A 19,918-nucleotide genomic window follows, 5' to 3' on the forward strand; every position below is an offset into this window, starting at 1 on the left:
GCGTATTTGGAAGGCATGGATTGTTGGCGATCGAAGAACTGAGTGTGACTTTTGCATACGGTGTCCTTTTTGGGCCCATAAGTACTTTTCAAAAAGGTAGCGATCCTTTTGGATTGGACCCACCCTTTTCCCCACGATGTATAAGGGATTTCAACCATTTGTGGAAGAACAAGCACTTGCTTATTTGGAGCGCTTGGATTGTCGACGATCAAAGAACTGAGTGTGACTTTTGCATACCGTGTCCGTTTTGGGGCCATAAGTACTTTTCGAAAATATAGCGATCCTATTGGATTGAACCCACCCTTTTCCTCATGTCATATGAGTGATTTCGGCTGCTTGTGGAAGAACAAGCACTTGCTAATTTGGAATGCTTGGATTGTCGGCGATCGAAGAACTGAGTGTGGCTTTTGCATACGATGTCCATTTTGGGCCCATAAGTACTTTTCAAAAATGTAGCGATCCTTTTAGATTGAACCCACCCTTTTCCTCACGATGTATGAGGGATTTCAGCCATTTTTGGAACAACAAGCACTTACTTATTTGGAATGCTTAGATTGTCGGCAATCGTAGAACTGAGTGTGACTTTTGCATACGATGTTCGTTCTGGGCCAATAAGTACTTTTCAAAATGTGACGATCCCTTTGGATTGAACCCGCCCTTTTCCTCGCATCGTACGAGTGATTTCGATAGTTTGTGGAAGAACAAGCACTTGCTTATTTGGAACGCTTGGATTGTCTGCGATCGAAGAACTGATTGTGACTTTTGCATGCGGTGTCCTTTTTGGGCCCATAAGTACTTTTCAAAAATGTAGCGATCCTTTTGGATTGAATCCACCCTTTTCCTCATGTCGTATAAGTGATTTCATCCATTTGTGGAAGAACAAGCACTTGCTTATTTGAAGTGCTTGGATTGTCGACGATCGAAGAACTAAGTGTGACTTTTGCATACGGTGTCCGTTTTAGGCCCATAAGTTCTTTTTGGAAATGTAGCAATCCTTTTGAATTGAACCCACCCGTTTCCTCATGTTATACGAGGAATTTTGACCATTTGTGAAAGAACAAGCATTTGTTTATTTGGAATGCTTGGATTGTCAGCGATCGAAGAACTGAGGGTGACTTTTGCATGCGGTGTCCTTTTTGGGCCCATAAGTACTTTTCTGAAATGTACCGATCCTTTTGGATTGAACCCACCCTTTTCCTCACATCGTATGCATGATTTTGGCAGTTTGTGGAAGAACAAGCACTTGCTTATTTGGAATGCTTAGATTGTCGACGATCGAAGAACTGAGTGTGACTTTTGCATACGGTGTCCGTTTTGGGCCCATAAGTGCTTTTCGAAAATGTAACGACCCTTTTGAATTGAACTCACAGCTTCATCATAACGTATGACGAATTTTGGCCATTCGTAGAAGAACAAGTACTTGCTTATTTAGAACCCTTGGATTGTCGACGATCAAAGAACTGAGTGTGACTTTCGCATGCGGTGTCCATTTTGGGACCATAAGTACTTTTTGGAAATGTAGCGATCCCTTCTGATTGAACCCATCCTTTTCCTCGTGTCGTATGAGGGATTTTGGTAGTTTGTGGAAGAACAAGCACTAGCTTGTTTAGAATGCTTGGATTGTCGGCGATCAAAGAACTGCGTGTGACTTTTGTATACGGTGTCCATTTTGGGCCCATAAGTACTTTTCAAAAACGTAGCGATCCTTTTGGATTGAACCCACCCTTTTTGTTGTGACGTATGAGGGATTTCAGCCATCCGTGGAAGAACAAGCATTTGCTTATTTGGAACGCTTGGATTGTTGGCGATCGAAGAACTGAGTGTGACTTTTGCATACGGTGTCCATTTTGGGCCCATAAGCACTTTTTGAATATGTAGCGATCCTTTTGGAATGAACCCACCCTTATCCTCATGTTGTATGAGTAATTTTGGCCGTTTGTAGAACAACAAGCACTTGCTTATTTGGAATGCTTGGATTCTCGGCGATCGAAGAACTGAGTGTGACTTTTGCATACGGTGTCTGTTTTGGGCCCGTAAGTACTTTTCGAAAATGTGGCCACCCTTTTGTATTGAACTCACTGCTTCACCATGACTTATGATTGATTTTGGCCATTTGTGGAAGAACAAGTACTTGCTTATTTGGAACGCTTGGATTGTCGGCGATCGAAGAACTGAGTGTGGCTTTTGCATACGGTGTTCATTTTTTGCCCATAAGTACTTTTCGAAAATGTAGCGATCCTTTTGGATTGAACCCACCCTTTAACTCATGTCGTATGAGGGATTTCGGTAGTTTGTGGAAGAATAGGCACTTGCTTATTTAGAATCTTTAGATTGTCTACGATGAAAGAACCGAGTGTGACTTTTGCATATGGTGTCCGTTTTGGGCCTATAAGTAATTTTCGGAAATGTAGCGATCTGTTTGGATTGAACCAACCCGTTTTCTCGTATCGTATGAGTGATTTCTACTGTCTATGGAAGAACAAGCACTTGCTTATTTGGAATGCTTGGATTGTCGACGATCGAAGAACTGAGTGTGACTTTTGCATACGGTGTCCGTTTTGGGCCCATAAGTAGTTTTCGAAAATGTAGCGATCCTTTTGGATTGAACCCCACCCTTTTCCTCATGTTATATAAGGAATTTCGTCTGTTTGTGAAAGAACAAGCACTTCCTCACTTGGAATGCTTGGATTGTCGGCGATCAAAGAACTGAGTGTGACTTTTGCATACGGTGTCCGTTTTGCGCCCGTAAGTACTTTTCGAAAATGTAGCGATCCTTTTGGATTGAACACACTCTTTTCCTCGTGTCGTATAAGGAATTTTGGCCATTTGTGGAGGAACGACCACTTCCTTATTTGGAATGCTTGGATTGTCGGTAATTGAAGAACTGAGTGCGACTTTTGCATACGGTCTCCGTTTTAGGCCCATAAGTACTTTTGGAAATTGTAACGATCCTTTTGGATTGAATCCACCCTTTTCCTCACATCGTACAAGTGATTTCGACCATTTGTGGAAGAACAAGCACTTGCTTATTTGGAATGCTTGGATTGTCGGCGATCGAAGAACTAAGTGTGACTTTTGCATATGGCGTCCGTTTTGGGCCCATAAGTACTTTTCGAAAATGTAGCGATCCTTTTGGATAAACCACCCTTTTCCTCATGTCATATGAGGGATTTCGGCCATTTGTGGAAGAACAAGCATTTGCTTATTTGGAATGCTTGGATTGTCGGCATTCGAAGAGCTGAATGTGACTTTTGCATACGGTGTCCGTTTTGGGCCCATAAGTACTTTTCGGAAATTTAGCGATCCGTCTGGATTGAACCCACCCTTTTTCTCACATCACAAGAGTGATTTTGACCATTTATGGAAGATCAAGCACTTGCCAATTTGGAATGCTTGGATTGTCGGCGATCGAAGAACTGAGTGTGACTTTTGCATACAGTGTCCGTTTTGGACCCATAAGTACTTTTCGGAAATGTAGCGATCCTTTTTTATTGAACCCATCCTTTTCCTTGCATCGTCTGAGTGATTTCAATTGTTTGTGGAAGAACAAGCACTTACTTATTTGGAATGCTTGGATTGTCGGCGATCGAAGAACTGAGTGTGACTTTTGTATACGGTGTCCGTTTTGGGCCCATAAGTAGTTTTCGAAAATGTAGCGATCCTTTTGGATTGAACCCACCCTTTTCCTCATGTCTTATGAGAAATTTTGGCCATTTGTGGAAGAACAAGTTATTGCTTATTTGGAACGCTTGGATTGTCGGCGATCGAAGAACTGAGTGTGACTTTTGCATACGGTGTCCGTTTTGGGCCCATAAGTACTTTTCGAAAATGTAGCGATCCTTTTTGATTGAACCCATCCTTTTCCTTGCATCGTCTGAGTGATTTCGATTATTTGTGTAAGAACAAGCACTTGCTTATTCGGAATGCTTGGATTGTCGGCAATCGAAGAACTGAGTGTGACTTTTGTATACGGTGTTCGTTTTTGGACCATAAGTACATTTCGAAAATGTAGCAATCCTTTTGGATTGACCCACCCTTTTCCTCATGTCTTATGAGGAATTTCGACCATTTGTGGAAGAACAAGTACTTGCTTATTTGGAACGCTTGGATTGTCGGCGATCGAAGAACTGAGTGTGACTTTTGCATACGGTGTTCGTTTTGGGCCCATAGGCACTTTTCGGAAGTGTAGCAATTCTTTTGGATTGAACCCACCCCTTTCCTATCGTCGTATGAGGGATTTCGACAGGTTGTGGAAGAACAAGCACTTGCTTATTTGGAATCCTTAGATTGTCGGCGATCCAAGAACTGAGTGTGACTTTTGCATATGGTGTCCGTTTAGGGTCTATAAGTACTTTTCGGAAATGTAGCTATCCGCTTTGATTGAACCCACCCTTTTCCTCGCATTTTACGAGTGATTTTGACTATTTGCGAAAGAACAAGTACTTGCTTATTTAGAATGCTTGGATTGTCGGCGATCGAAGAACTAAGTGTGACTTTTGGATACGGTGTCCGTTTTGGGACCATAAGTACTTTTCAGAAATGTAGCAATCCGTTCGGATTGAACCTACCCTTTTCCTCATTACGTATGAGGGATTTTGGCCATTTGTGGAAGAACAAGCACTTGCTTATTTGGAACGCTTGGATTGTCGGCGATCGAAGAACTGAGTGTGACTTTTTCATACGGTGTTCGTTTTCGGCCCATAAGTACTTTTTGGAAATGTAGCGATCCTTTTGGATTGAACCCACACTTTTCCTCACATCGTACGAGTGATTTTGACTATTTGTGGAAGAACTAGCACTTGCTTGTTTGGAATGCTTGGATTGTCAGCGATCGAAGAACTGAGTGCGACTTTTGGATATAGTGTCCGTTTTGGGCCCATAAGTACTTTTCGAAAATGTAGCAATTCGTTTGGATTGAACCCACCCTTTTCCTCATGATGTATGAGGGATTTCGGCCATTTGTGGAGGAAAAAGCACTTGCTTATTTGGAATGCTTTGATCATCGACGATCGAAGAAATGAGTGTGACTTTTGCATATGGTGTCCGTTTTGGCCTATAAGTACCTTTCGAAAATGTAGCGATCCTTTTGGATTGAACCCACCCTTTTCCTCACGTTGTATGAGGGATTTTGGCCATTTGTGGAAGAACAAGCACTTGCTTATTTGGAACGCTTGGATTGTCGGCGATCGTTGAACTGAGTGTGACTTTTGCATACGGTGTCCGTTTTGAGCCCACAAGTACTTTTCGAAAATGTTACTATCCTTTTGGATTGAACCCACCCTTTTTCCCATGTCGTATAAGGGATTTCGATAATCTGTGGAAGAACAAGCACTTGCTTATTTGGAATGCTTGGATTGTCGACGATCGAAGATCTGAGTGTGACTTTTGCATACAATGTCCGTTTTGGGCCCATAAGTACATTTTCGAAATGTGGCGACCCTTTTGAATCGGACTCACAGCTTCACCATGATGCATGATGGATTTTTGCCATTTGTGGAGGAACAAGCACTTGCTTATTTGGAATGCTTGGATTGTTGGCGATCGAAGAACTGAGTGTGACTTTTGCATACAGTGTCCGTTGTGGGCCCATAAGTACTTTTCGAAAATGTAACGATCCTTTTGGATTTAACCCATCCTTTTCCTCACATCATATGAGGGGTTTCAGTAGTTTGTGGAAGAGCAAGCACTTAATTATATGGAATCCTTATATTGTCGGCGATCGAAGAACTGAGTGTGACTTTTGCATACGGTGTTCGTTTTGGGCCCTTAAGTACTTTTTGAAAATGTAGCGATCCTTTTGAGTTGAACCCACCCTTTTCCTTGCATCGTACGAGTGATTTTGACTATCTATGGAAGAACAAGCACTTGCTTATTTGGATTGCATGGATTGTCGGTGATTGACGAACTGAGTGTGACTTTTGCATACGGTGACCGTTTTGGGCCCATAAGTACTTTTCGAAAATGTAGCAATCCATTTGAATTGAAACCTACCTTTTCCTCACGTCGTATGCGGGATTTTGGCCATTTGTGGAAGAACAAGCACTTGCTTATTTGGAACGCTTGGATTGTCGACGATCGAAGAATTGAGTGTGACTTTTGCATATGGTGTTCGTTTTGGGCCCCCAGGTACTTTTTGAAAATGTTGCGATCCCTTTGGATTGAACCGACCCTTTTCTCCACATCGTATAAGGGATATCATCATTTTGTGGAAGAACAAGCACTTGCTTATTTGGAATGCTTGGATTGTCGGCGATCGAGAAACTGAGTGTGACTTTTGCATACAGTGTCCATTTTTGGCCTATAAGTACTTTTCGGAAATGTAGCGATCCTTTTGGGTTGAACCTACCCTTTTTCTCATATCGTATGAGTGATTTTGATCATTTTTGGAGGAACAAGCACTTGCTTTTCTGGAATGCATGGATTGTCGGCAATCAAAGAATTGAGTGTGACTTTTACATACGATGTCCATTTTGGGCCCATAAGTACTTTTCGGAAATGTACCGATCCTTTTGGGTTGAACTAACCCTTTTTTCTCACGTCGTATGAGTGATTTTGACCATTTCTGGAAGAACAAGCACTTGCTTTTTTGGAATGCTTGGATTGTCGGCGATCGAAGAACTGAGTGTGACTTTTGTATACGGTGTCCATTTTGGGCCCATAAGTACTTTTCGAAAATTTAGCGGTCCTTTTTGATTGAACCCACACTTTTCCTCACGTCGTATGAGGGATTTCAGACATTTGTGGAACAACAAGCTCTTGCATATTTGGAATGCTTGTATTGTCGACGATCGAAGAACTGAGTGTGACTTTTGCATACGGTGTCCGTTTTTGGCCCATAAGTACTTTTCGGAAATGTAACGACCCTTTTGAATTGAACTCACAGCTTCATCATGACGCATGATGGATATTGGCCATTTGTAGAAGAACAAGCACTTCCTTATTTGGAACCCTTGGATTGTCAGCGATCGAAGAACTGAGTGTGACTTTTGCATGCGGTGTCTGTTTTGGGCCCATAAGTACTTTTCGAAAATGTAACGATCCTTTTTGATCGAACCCATCCTTTTCCTCGCATCGTCTGAGTGATTTCGGTTGTTTGTGGAAGAACAAGCACTTGCTTATTTGGAATGCTTGGATTGTCGGCGATCGAAGAACTGAGTGTGACTTTTGTATACGGTGTCCATTTTTGGCCCAAAAGTACATTCCGAAAATGTAGCGATCCTTTTCGATTGAACCTACCCTTTTCCTCATGTCTTATGAGGAATTTCGGCCATTTGTGGAAGAACAAGTACTTGCTTATTTGGAATACTTAGATTGTCGACGATCTAATAACTGAGTGTGACTTTTGCATATGATGTCCGTTTTGGGCTCATAAGTACTTTTCAGAAATGTAGCGACCCTTTTGAATTGAACTCATAGCTTCGTCGTAACGTATGATAGATTTTGGCCATTTGTTGAAGAACAAGCACTTGCTTATTTGGAACCCTTGGATTGTCGGCGATCGAAGAACTGAGTGTGACTTTTGCATACGGTGTCTGTTTTGGGCCCATAAGTACTTTTTGAAAATGTAACGATCCTTTTTGATTGAACCCATCCCTTTCCTCACATCGTATGAGTGATTTCAGCCATTTGTGGAAGAATAAGCACTTCCTTATTTGGAATGCTTAGATTGTCGGCGATCGAAGAACTGAGTGTGACTTTTGCATACGGTGTCCGGTTTGGGCCCATAAGTACTTTTGGAAAATGTAGCGATCCTTTTCGATTGAACCCACCCTTTTCCTTGCATCATACAAATCATTTCGACCATTTGTGGAAGAACAAGCACTTGCTTATTTGGATTGCTTGGATTGTCGGCGATCGAAGAACTGAGTGTGACTTTTGCATACGGAGTCCGTTTCGGGCCCATTAGTACCTTTTGAAATTGTAGCGATCCTTTTTGATAAATCCACCCTTTTCTTAATGTCGTATGAGGGATTTTGGCCGTTTGTGGAAGATCAAGCACCTGCCTATTTGGAATGCTTGGATTGTCGGCGATCGAAGAACAGATTGTGACTTTTGCATACGGTGTCCGTTTGGGGCCCATAAGTAATTTTCGGAAATGTAACGATCCATTTGGATTGAACCCACCCTTTTCCTCTCATCGTATGAGTGATTTTGATCGTTTGTGAAAGAACAAGCTTATTTGGAATGCTTGGATTGTCGGCGATCGAAGAACTGAGTGTGACTTTTACATACGGTGTCCGTTTTGGGCCCATAAGTACTTTTCGAAAATGTAGCGATCCTTTTGGATAAACCCACCCTTTCCCTCATGTCTTATGAGGGATTTCGGCCATTTGTGGAAGTACAAGCACCTGCTAATTTGGAATGCTTGGATTGTTGGCGATCGAAGAACTGAGTGTGACTTTTGCATACGGTGTCCGTTTTATGCCCATAAATACTTTTCGAAAATGTGGCAACCCTTTTGAATTGAACTCACAGCCACACCATGACGTATGACGAATTTTGGCCAATTGTGGCGGAACAAGTACTTGCTTATTTGGAATGCTTGGATTGTCGGCGATCGAAGAACTGAGTGTGACTTTTGGATACGGTGTTCGATTTGGGACCATAAGTACTTTTCGGAAATGTAACAATCCGTTTGGATTGAACCCACCCTTTTCCTCATGACGTATGAGGGATTTCGGCCATTTGTGGAAGAACAAGCACTTGCTTATTTGGAACGCTTGGATTGTCGGCGATCGAAGAACTAAGTGCGACTTTTGCATACGGTGTCCATTTTCGGCCCATAAGTACATTTCGAAAATGTAGCGATCCTTTTTGATTGAACCCACACTTTTCCTCATGTCGTATGAGGGATTTTAGACATTTGTGGAACAACAAGCTCTTGCTTATTTGGAATGCTTGTATTGTCGACGATCGAAGAACAGAGTGTGACTATTGCTTACGGTGTCCGTTTTTGGCCCATAAGTACTTTTTGAAAATGTAACGACCCTTTTGAATTGAACTCACAACTTCGTCGTGACGTATGATGGATATTGGCCATTTGTAGAAGAACAAGCACTTCCTTATTTGGAACCCTTGGATTGTCAGCGACCGAAGAACTGAGTGTGACTTTTGCATACGGTGTCCATTTTGGGCCCATAAGTACTTTTCTGAAATGTAGCGATCCTTTTTGATTGAGCCCATCCTTTTCCTCGCATCGTCTGAGTGATTTCGGTTGTTTGTGGAAGAACTAGCACTTGCTTATTTGGAATGCCTAGATTGTCGGCGATCGAAGAACTGAGTATGACTTTTGTATGCAGTGTCCGTTTTCGGACCATAAGCACATTTCGAAAATGTAGCGATCCTTTTGGATTGAACCCACCCTTTTCCTCATGTCTTATAAGGAATTTCGGCCATTTTTGGAAGAACAAGTACTTGCTTATTTGGAATGCTTGGATTGTCGGCGATCTAATAACTGAGTGTGACTTTTGCATAAGATGTCCGTTTTGGGCCCATAAGTACTTTTCGAAAATGTAGGGACCCTTTTGAATTGAACTCATAGCTTTGTCATAATGTATGATGGACTTTGGACATTTGTAGAAGAACATGCACTTGCTTATTTGGAGCCCTTGGATTGTCGGCGATCGAAGAACTGAGTGTGACTTTTGCATACGGTGTCCGTTTTGGGTCCATAAATACTTTTCGAAAATGTAGCGATCCTTTCTGATTGGACCCATCCTTTTTCTCATGTCGTATGAGTGATTTCAGCCATTTATGGAAGAATAAGCACTTCCTTATTTGGAATGCTTGGATTGTCGGCGATCGAAGAACTGAGTGTGAATTTTGCATACGGTGTCCGTTTTGGGACCATAAGTACTTTTTGGAAATGTAGCGATCCTTTCTGATTGAACCCATCCTTTTCCTCATGTCGTATGAGGGATTTTGGCAGTTTGTGGAAGACCAAGCACTTGCTTATTTAGAATGCTTGGATTGTCGGCGATCGAAGAACTGAGTGTGACTTTTGCATACGGTGTCCATTTTGGGCCCATAAGTACTTTTCGAAAATGTAGCAATCCTTTTGGATTGAGCCCACCCTTTTCCCTGCGACGTATGAAGGATTTCATCCACTTATGGAAGAACAAGCACTTACTTTTTTGAAATGCTTGGATTGTCGATGATCGAAGAACTTAGTGTGACTTTTGCATACGGTGTCCGTTTTGGGCCCATAAGTACTTTTTGGAAATGTAGCGATCCTTTTGGATTGAACCCACCCTTTTCCTCGCGTCGTATGAGTAATTTTGGCTGCTTGTGGAAGAACAAGCACTTGCTTATTTGGAAAGCTTGGATTGTCGGCGATTGAAGAACTGAGTGTGGCTTTTGCATACGATGTCCGTTTTGGGCCCATAAGTACTTTTGGAAAATGTAGCGATCCCTTTTGGATTGAATTCACTCTTTTCTTCGCGACGTATGAGCGACTATGACCATTTGTGGTTGCATAAGTACTTGCTTATTCGGAACGCTTGGATTGTCGGCGTTCGAAGAACTGAGTTTGACTTTTGCAAACGGTGTCCATTTTGGGGCCATAAGTACTTTTCGAAAAGGTAGCGACCCTTTTGGATTGAACTGACCCTTTTCATCATGACGTATCAAGGATTTAGGCTGTTTGTGTTAGAACAAGCACTTGCTTATTCGGAACGCTTGGATTGTCGACGTTCGAAGAACTGAGTTTGACTTTTGCAAACGGTGTCCGTTTTGGGCCCATAAGTACTTTTCGAAAATGTAGCGATCCTTTCGGATTGAACCCAACCTTTTCCTCGGGATGTATGAGGGATTTCGGCCATTTGTGGAAGAACAAGCACATGCTTATTTGGAACGCTCGGATTGTCGACGATCGAAGAACTGAGTGTGACTTTTGTATATGGCGTCCGTTTTGGACACATAAGTACTTTTTGAAAATGTACCAATCATTTTGGATAAACCCTCCCTTTTCCTGACATCGTACGAGTGATTTCGACCGTTTGTGGAAGAACAAGTACTTGCTTATTTGGAATGCTTGGATTGTCGGCAATCGAAGAACTAAGTGTGACTTTTGCCTGCGGTCTCCGTTTTCGGCCCATAAGTACTTTTGGAAATTGTAGCGATCCTTTTGGATTGAACCCACCCTTTTCCTCACATCGTACAAGTGATTTCGACCATTTTTGGTAGAACAAGCACTTGCTTATTTGGAATGCTTGGATTGTCGGCGATCGAAGAATTGAGTGTGACTTTTGCATATGGCGTCCATTTTGGGCCCATAAGTACTTTTCAAAAATGTAGCGATCTGTCTGGATTGAACCCACCCTTTTCCTCACATCACAACAGTGATTTTGACCGTTTGTGGAAGAACAAACACTTGCTTATTTGGAATGCTTGGATTGTTGGCCGATCGAAGAACTGAGTGTGACTTTTGCATACGGTGTCCGTTTCGGGCCCATAAGTACTTTTCGAAAATGTAACGATCCATTTGGATAAACCCACCCTTTTCCTCATGTCGTATGAGGGATTTCGGCCATTTGTGGAAGAACAAGCACTTGCTAATTTGGAATGCCTGGATTGTCGGCGATCGAAGAACTGAGTGTGACTTTTGCATACGGTGTCCGTTTTGGGCCCATAAGTACTTTTTGGAAATGTGGCGACCCTTTTGAATTGAACTCACTGCTTCACCATGACGTATGATGGATTTTGGCCATTTGTGGAAGAACAAGCACTTGCTTATTCGGAATGCTTGGATTGTAGACGATCGAATACTGAGTTTGACTTTTACATACAGTGTTCGATTTGGGCCCATAAGTACTTTTTGAAAATGTAGCGATGCTTTTGGATTTAACCCACCCTTTTCCTCGTGTCGTATGAGGGATTTCAATATTTTGTGGAAGAACAAGCACTTGCTTATTTGGAATCCTTAGATTGTCGGCGATCGAAGAACTGAGTGTGACTTTCGCATACGGTTTCCATTTTGGGCCCTTAAGTACTTTTTGGAAATGTAGCGATCCTTTTGGATTGAACCCATCCTTTTCCTCACATCATACGAGTGATTTTGATTGTCTATGGAAGAACAAGCACTTGCTTATTTGGATTACATGGATTGTCGGCGATCGACGAACTGAGTGTGACTTTTGCATACGATGATCGTTTTGGGCCCATAAGTACTTTTCGAAAATGTAGCAATCCATTTGGATTGAAACCTACCTCTTCTTTATGTCGTATGAGGGATTTCGGCCATTTGTGGAAGAACGAGCACTTGCTTATATGGAACGCTTGGATTGTCGACGATCGAAGAATTGAGTGTGACTTTTGCATACGGTGTCCGTTTTGGGCCCCCAAGTACTTTTTGGAAATATAGCGATCCTTTTGGATTGAACCCACCCTTTTCCTCGCATCGTACGAGTGATTTTGACTGTCTATGGAAGAACAAGCGCTTGCCTATTTGGAATGCTTGGATTGTCGACGATCGACGAACTGAGTGTGACTTTTGCATATGGTGACCGTTTTGGGGCCATAAGTACTTTTCAAAAATTTAGCAATCCGTTTGAATTGAAACCTACCTTTTCCTCACGTCATGTGAGGGATTTCGGCCATTTGTGGAAGAACAAGCACTTGCTTATTTGGAACGCTTGGATTGTCGACGATCGAAGAATTGAGTGTGACTTTTGCATACGGTGTTCGTTTTGGGTCCCCGAGTACTTATCGTATGAGTGATTTCAGCCATTTGTGGAAGAACAAGCACTTGCTTATTTGGAACGCTTGGATTGTCGACGATCGAAGAATTGAGTGTGACTTTTGCATACGGTGTTCGTTTTGGGCCCCCGAGTACTTTTTGGAAATGTTGCGATCCCTTTGGATCGAACCGACCCTTTTCCCCACATCATATAAGGGATTTCGACATTTTGTGGAAGAACAAGCACTTGCTTATTTGGAATGCTTGGATTGTCGGCGATCGAGAAACTGAGTGTGACTTTTTCATACGGTGTCCATTTTTGGCCCATAAGTACTTTTCGGAAATGTAGCGATCCTTTTGGGTTGAACCTACCCCTTTTCTCATGTCGTATGAGTGATTTCGATCATTTGTGGAGGAAGAAGCACTTGCTTTTTTGGAATGCATGGATTGTCGGCCATCAAAGAATTGAGTGAGACTTTTACATACGGTGTCCATTTTGGGCCCATGAGTACTTCTCGAAAATGTACCAATCCTTTTCGGTTGAACCAACCCTTTTTCTCACGTCGTATGAGTGATTTTGACCGTTTGTGGAAGAACAAGCACTTGCTTTTTTGGAATGCTTGGATTGTCGGCGATCGAAGAACTGAGTGTGATTTTTGCATACGATGTCCATTTTGGGCCCATAAGTACTTTTCGGAAATGTAGCGATCCTTTTGGGTTGAACCCACCCTTTTTCTCATGTCGTATGAGTGATTTTGACCATTTTTGGAAGAACAAGCACTTGCTCATTTGGAATGCTTGGATTGTCAGCGATCGAAGAACTGAGTGTGACTTTTGCATACGGTGTCCGTTTTGGGCCCATAAGTACATTTCGAAAATGTAGCGATCCTTTTTGATTGAACCCACCCTTTTCCTCACATCGTACGAGGGATTTCAGACATTTGTGGAACAACAAGCTCTTGCTTATTTGGAATGCTTGTATTGTCGATGATCGAAGAACTGAGTGTGACTTTTGCATACGGTGTCCGTTTTTGGCCCATAAGTACTTTTCGAAAATGTAACAACCCTTATGAATTGAACTCACAGCTTCGTCATGATGTATGATGGATATTGGCCGTTTGTGGAAGAACAAGCACTTGCTTATTTGGAACGCTTGGATTGTCGGCGATCGAACAACTGAGTATGACTTTTGGATACAATGTCCATTTTGGGCCCATTAGTACTTTTCGAAAATGTAGCGATCCTTTTGGATTGAACCCACCCTTTTTCTCACGTTGTATGAGGGATTTTTGCCATTTGTGGAAGAATAAGCACCTGCTTATTTTGAACGCTTAAATCGTCGGCGATCGAGGAACTGAGTGGGACATTTGCATAGAGCATCCTTTTTGGGCCCATAAGTACTTTTCGAAAATGTAGCGATCCTTTTGGATTGAACCCACCCTTTTTCTCGCACCATATGAGTGATTTTGACCATTTGTGGAAGAACAAGCACTTGCTTATTTGGAATGCTTGGATTGTCGGCGATCGAAGAATTGAGTGTGACATTTGCATACGGTGTCCATTGTGGGCCCACAAGTACTTTTTGGAAATGTAGCGATCCTTTTGGATTGAACCCACCCTTTTCCCCATGTCGTATAAGGGATTTCGATAGTTTTCAAAAGAACAAGCACTTGCTTATTCAGAATGCTTGGATTGTCGGCGATTGAAAAACTGAGCGTGACTTTTGCATATGGTGTCCATTTTTGGCCCATAAGCACTTTTCGAAAATGTAGCGATCCTTTTGGGTTCGCCCCACCATTTTTCTCGTGTTGTATGAGTGATTTTGACCATTTGTGGAAGAACAAGCAATTGCTTATTTGGAATGCTTGGATTGTCGGCGATCGAAGAACTGAGTGTGACTTTTGCATACGGTGTCCATTTTTGGCCCATAAGTACTTTTTGAAAATGTAGCGATCCTTTTGGATTAAACCCACCCTTTTTCCCATGTCGTATAAGGCATTTCGGCAGTTTTTGAAACAACAAGCATTTGCGTATTTGGAATGCTTGGATTGTCGGCGATAGCAAAACTGAGTGTGACTTTCGCATGTGGTGACCATTTTTGGACCATAAGTACTTTTCAGAAATGCAGTGATCCTTTTGGGTTCACCCCACCATTTTTCTTGCATCGTATGAGTGATTTCGACCATTTGTGGAAGAAAACCACTTGCTTATTTGGAATGCTTGGATTGTCGACGATCGAAGAATTGAGTGTGACTTCGACATACAGTGTCCGTTTTTGACCCATAAGTACTTTTCGAAAATGTAGCGATCCTTTAGGATTGAACGACCCTTTTGCCCACATTGTATGAGGGATTTTGGCCATTTGTGGAACAACAAGCACTTGCTTATTTGGAATGCTTGGATTGTCGGCGATCGAAGAACTGAGTGTGACTTTTGCATACGGCGTCCGTTTTGGGCCCATAAGTACCTTTCAAAAATATAGCAATCCTTTTGGATAAACCCATCCTTTTCCTCATGACGTATGAGGGGTTTCAGCCGCTTGTGGAAGAACAAGCACTTGCCTATTTGGAATGCTTGGATTGTCGGCGATCGAAGAACTGAGTGTGACTTTTACATACGGTGTCCATTTTGGGCCCATAAGTACTTTTCGGAAATGTAGCGATCCGTTTGGATTGAACCCACCCTTTTCCTCACATCGTAGGAGTGATTTTGACCATTTTTGGAAGAACAAGCACTTGCTCATTTGGAATGCTTGGATTGTCGACGACCGAAGAACTGAGTGTGACTTTTGCATACGGTGTCCGTTTTGGGCCCAAAAGTACTTTTCGGAAATGTAGCGATCCTTTTGGATTGAACCCACCCTTTTCTTCACGTTGTATGAGGGATTTTTGCCATTTGGGGAAGAACAAGCACCTGCTTATTTGGAACGCTTGGATTGTCGACGATCGAAGAACTGAGTGGGACTTTTACCTAGGGCGTCCTTTTTATGCCCATAAGTACTTTTCGAAAATGTAGCGACCCTTTTGAATTGAACTCACAGCTTCGTCGTGACGTATGATGGATTTTGGCCATCTCTAGAAGAACAAGCACTTGCTTATTTGGAACCCTTGGATTGTCGACGATCGAAGAACTGAGTGTGACTTTTGCATACGGTGTCCGTTTTGGGCCCGTAAGTACTTTTTGGAATTGTGGAGATCATTTCTGATTGAACCCATCCTTTTCCTCGTGTCGTATGAGGGATTTCGACAGTTTGTGGAAGAACAAGCACTCGCTTATTTCGAATGCTTGGATTGTCGACGATCGAAGAACTGAGTGCGACTTTTGCATACGGTATCCGTTTTGGACCCATAAGTACTTTTCGAAAATGTAGCGATCCTTTTGGATTGAACCCACCCTTTTCTTCACGTTGTATGAGGGATTTTTGCCATTTGTGGAAGAACAAGCACCTGCTTATTTGGAACGCTTGGATTGTCGGCGATCGAAGAACTGAGTGGGACTTTTGCATAGGGCATCAGTTTTGGGCCCATAAGTACTTTTCGAAAATGTAGCGATCCTTTTGGATTGAACCCACCCTTTTTCTCGCACCGTATGAGTGATTTTGACCATTTGTGGAAGAACAAGCACTTGCTTATTTGGAATGCTTGGATTGTCGGCGATCGAAAAACTGAGCGTGACTTTTGCATACGGTGTCCATTGTGGGCGCACAAGTACTTTTCGAAAATGTAGCGATCCTTTTGGGTTGACCCCACCATTTTTCTCTTGTTGTATGAGTGATTTCAACCATTTGTGGAAGAACAAGCAATTGCTTATTTGGAATGCTTGGATTGTCGGCGATCGAAGAACTGAGCATGACTTTTGCATACTTTGTTCGTTTTTGGCCCATAAGTACCTTTTGGAAATGTAGCAATCCTTTTGGATTGAACCCACCCTTTTCCCCATGTCGTATATGGGATTTTAGCAGTTTTTGAAACAACAAGCACTTGCGTATTTGGAATGCTTGGATTGTCGGCGATCGAAAAACTGAGTGTGACTTTCGCATACGGTGTCCATTTTTGGCCCATAAGGACTTTTCGGAAATGCAGTGATCCTTTTGGGTTGGCCCCACCATTTTTCTCGCATCGTATGAGTGATTTCGACCATTTGTGGAAGAAAAGCACTTTCTTATTTGGAATGCTTAGATTGTCGGCGATCGAAGGACTGAGTGTGACTTCTTCATACGGTGTCCATTTTTGGCCCATAAGTACTTTTCAGAAATGTAGTGATCCTTTTGGATTGAACCCACCCTTTTCCTCACGTCGTATGAGGGATTTCAGCCATTTGTGGAACAACAAGCACTTGCTTATTAGGAATGCTTGGATTGTCGGCAATCAAAGAACTGAGTGTGACTTTTGCATACGGTGTCCGTTTTGGGCTCATAAGTACTTTTCGAAAATGTAGCGACCCTTTTGAATTGAATTCACAGCTTCATCGAGATGTATGATGGATTTTAGCCATCTGTAGAAGAACAAGCACTTGCTTATTTGAAACCCTTGGATTGTCAGCAATCAAAGAACTGAGTGTGACTTTTGCATATGGTGTCCGTTTTGGGCCCATAAGTACTTTTCAAAAATGTAGCAATCTTTTTTATTGAACCCATCCTTTTCCTCATGTCGTCTAAGTGATTTTGGCCATTTGTGGAAGAACAAGCACTTGCATATTTGGAAAGCGTGGATTGTCGGCAATCGAAGAACTGAGTGTGACTTTTGTATACGGTGTCCATTTTTGGCCCATAAGTACATTTCGAAAATGTAGCGATCCTTTTGGATTGGACCCACCCTTTTCCTCTCATCTTATGAGGAATTTTGGCCATTTATGGAAGAACAAGCACTTGCTTATTTGGAATGCTTAGATTGTCAGCGATCGAAGAATTGAGTGCGACTTTTGCATACGGTGTCCGTTTTGGGCCCATAAGTACTTTTCGAAAATGTAGCGACCCTTTTGAATTGAACTCATAGCTTCATCATAACTAATGACGGATTTTGGCCATTTGTAGAAGAACAAGCACTTGCTTATTTGGAGCCCTTGGATTGTCGGCGATCGAAGAACTGAGTGTGACTTTTGCATACGGTATCCGTTTTGGGTCCATAAATACTTTTCGAAAATGTAGCGATCCTTTCTGATTGAACCCATCCTTTTCCTCGCGTCGTATGAGTGATTTTAGCCATTTTTGGAAGAATAAACACTTCCTTATTTGGAATGCTTGGATTGTCGGCGATCGAAGAACTGAGTGTGACTTTTGCATACGGTGTCCGTTTTGGGCCCACAAGTGCTTTTGGAAAATGTAGCGATCCTTTTGGATTGAACCCACCCTTTTCCTCGCATCGTACGAGTGATTTCGACTGTTTGTGGAAGAATAAGCACTTGCTTACTTGGAATGCTTGGATTGTCGGCGATCGAAGAACTGAGTGTGACTTTTGCATACGGTGTCCGTTTTGGGCCCATAAGTACCTTTAGAAAATATAGCAATCCTTTTGGATAAACCCATCCTTTTCCTCATGTCGTATGAGGGATTTCAGCCGCTTGTGGAAGAACAAGCACTTGCCTATTTGGAATGCTTGGATTGTCGGCGATCGAAGAACTGAGTGTGACTTTTGCATACGATGTCCGTTTTGGGCCCATAAGTACTTTTCGGAAATGTAGCGATCCGTTTGGATTGAACCCACCCTTTTCCTCGCATTGTAGGAGTGATTTTGACCGTTTGCGAAAGAACAAGTACTTGCTCATTTGGAATGCTTGGATTGTAGGCGATCGAAGAACTGAGTGTGACTTTTGCATACGGTGTCCCTTTTTGGCCCATAAGTACTTTTCGAAAGTGTAGCGATCCTTTTGGATTGAACCCACCCTTTTCCTCACATCGTATGAGGAATTTTGACCATTTGTGGAACAACAGGCACTTGCTTATTTGGAATGCGTAGATTGTCGACGATCGAAGAACTGAGTGTGAGTTTTGCATACGGTGTCCATTTTGGGCCCATAAGTACTTTTCGGCAATGTAGCGACCCTTTTGAATTGAACTCACAGCTTTGTCGTGACGTGTGATGGATTTTGGCCATCTGTCAAAGAACAAGTACTTGCTTATTTGGAACCCTTGGATTGTCGATGATCGAAGAACTGAGTGTGACTTTTGCATACGGTGTCCGTTTTGGGCCTGTAAGTACTTTTCGAAATTGTGGAGATCCTTTCTGATTGAACCATCCTTTTCCTCGTGTCGTATGAGGGATTTCGACAGTTTGTGGAAGAACAAGCACTTGCTTATTTGGAATGCTTGGATTGTCGGCGATCTAAGAACTGAGTGTGAATTTTGCATATGGTGTCCGTTTTGGTCCCATAAGTACTTTTCAAAAATGTAGCGATCCTTTTGGATTGAACCAACCTTTTCCCTTGCGACGTATGAGGGATTTTGGCCATTTGTGGAAGGACAAGCACTTGCTTATTTGGAATGCTTGGATTGTCGATGGTCGAAGAACTGAGTGGGACTTTTGCATACGGTGTCCGTTTTGGGCCCATAAGTACTTTTCAAAAATGTTGCGATCCGTTAGGGTTGACCCCACCATTTGTCTCGCGTCGTATGAGTGATTTCGACCGTTTGTGGAAGAACAAGTACTTGCTTATTTGGAATGCTTGGATTGTCGGCGATCTAAGAACTGAGTGTGAATTTTGCATATGGTGTCCGTTTTGGTCCCATAAGTACTTTTCAAAAATGTAGCGATCCTTTTGGATTGAACCAACCTTTTCCCTTGCGACGTATGAGGGATTTTGGCCATTTGTGGAAGGACAAGCACTTGCTTATTTGGAATGCTTGGATTGTCGATGGTCGAAGAACTGAGTGTGACTTTTGCATACGGTGTCCGTTTTGGGCCCATAAGTACTTTTCAAAAATGTTGCGATCCGTTAGGGTTGACCCCACCATTTGTCTCACGTCGTATGAGTGATTTCGACCGTTTGTGGAAGAACAAGTACTTCCTTATTTTGAATGCTTGGATTGTCGACGATCGAAGAACTGAGTGTGACTTTTGCATACGGTGTCCGTTTTTGGCCCATAAGTACTTTTCGAAAATGTAGTGATCCTTTTGGATTGAACCCACTCTTTTCCTCACATTGTATGAGGGATTTTGGCCATTTGTGGAACAACAAGCACTTGCTTATTTGGAATGCGTAGATTGTCAACGATCGAAGAACTGAGTGTGACTTTTGCATACGGTG

The sequence above is a fragment of the Olea europaea genome, unplaced genomic scaffold, assembly GCF_002742605.1.
Source record: "Olea europaea var. sylvestris unplaced genomic scaffold, O_europaea_v1 scaffold156, whole genome shotgun sequence".
Classification (NCBI taxonomy): Eukaryota; Viridiplantae; Streptophyta; class Magnoliopsida; order Lamiales; family Oleaceae; genus Olea; species Olea europaea.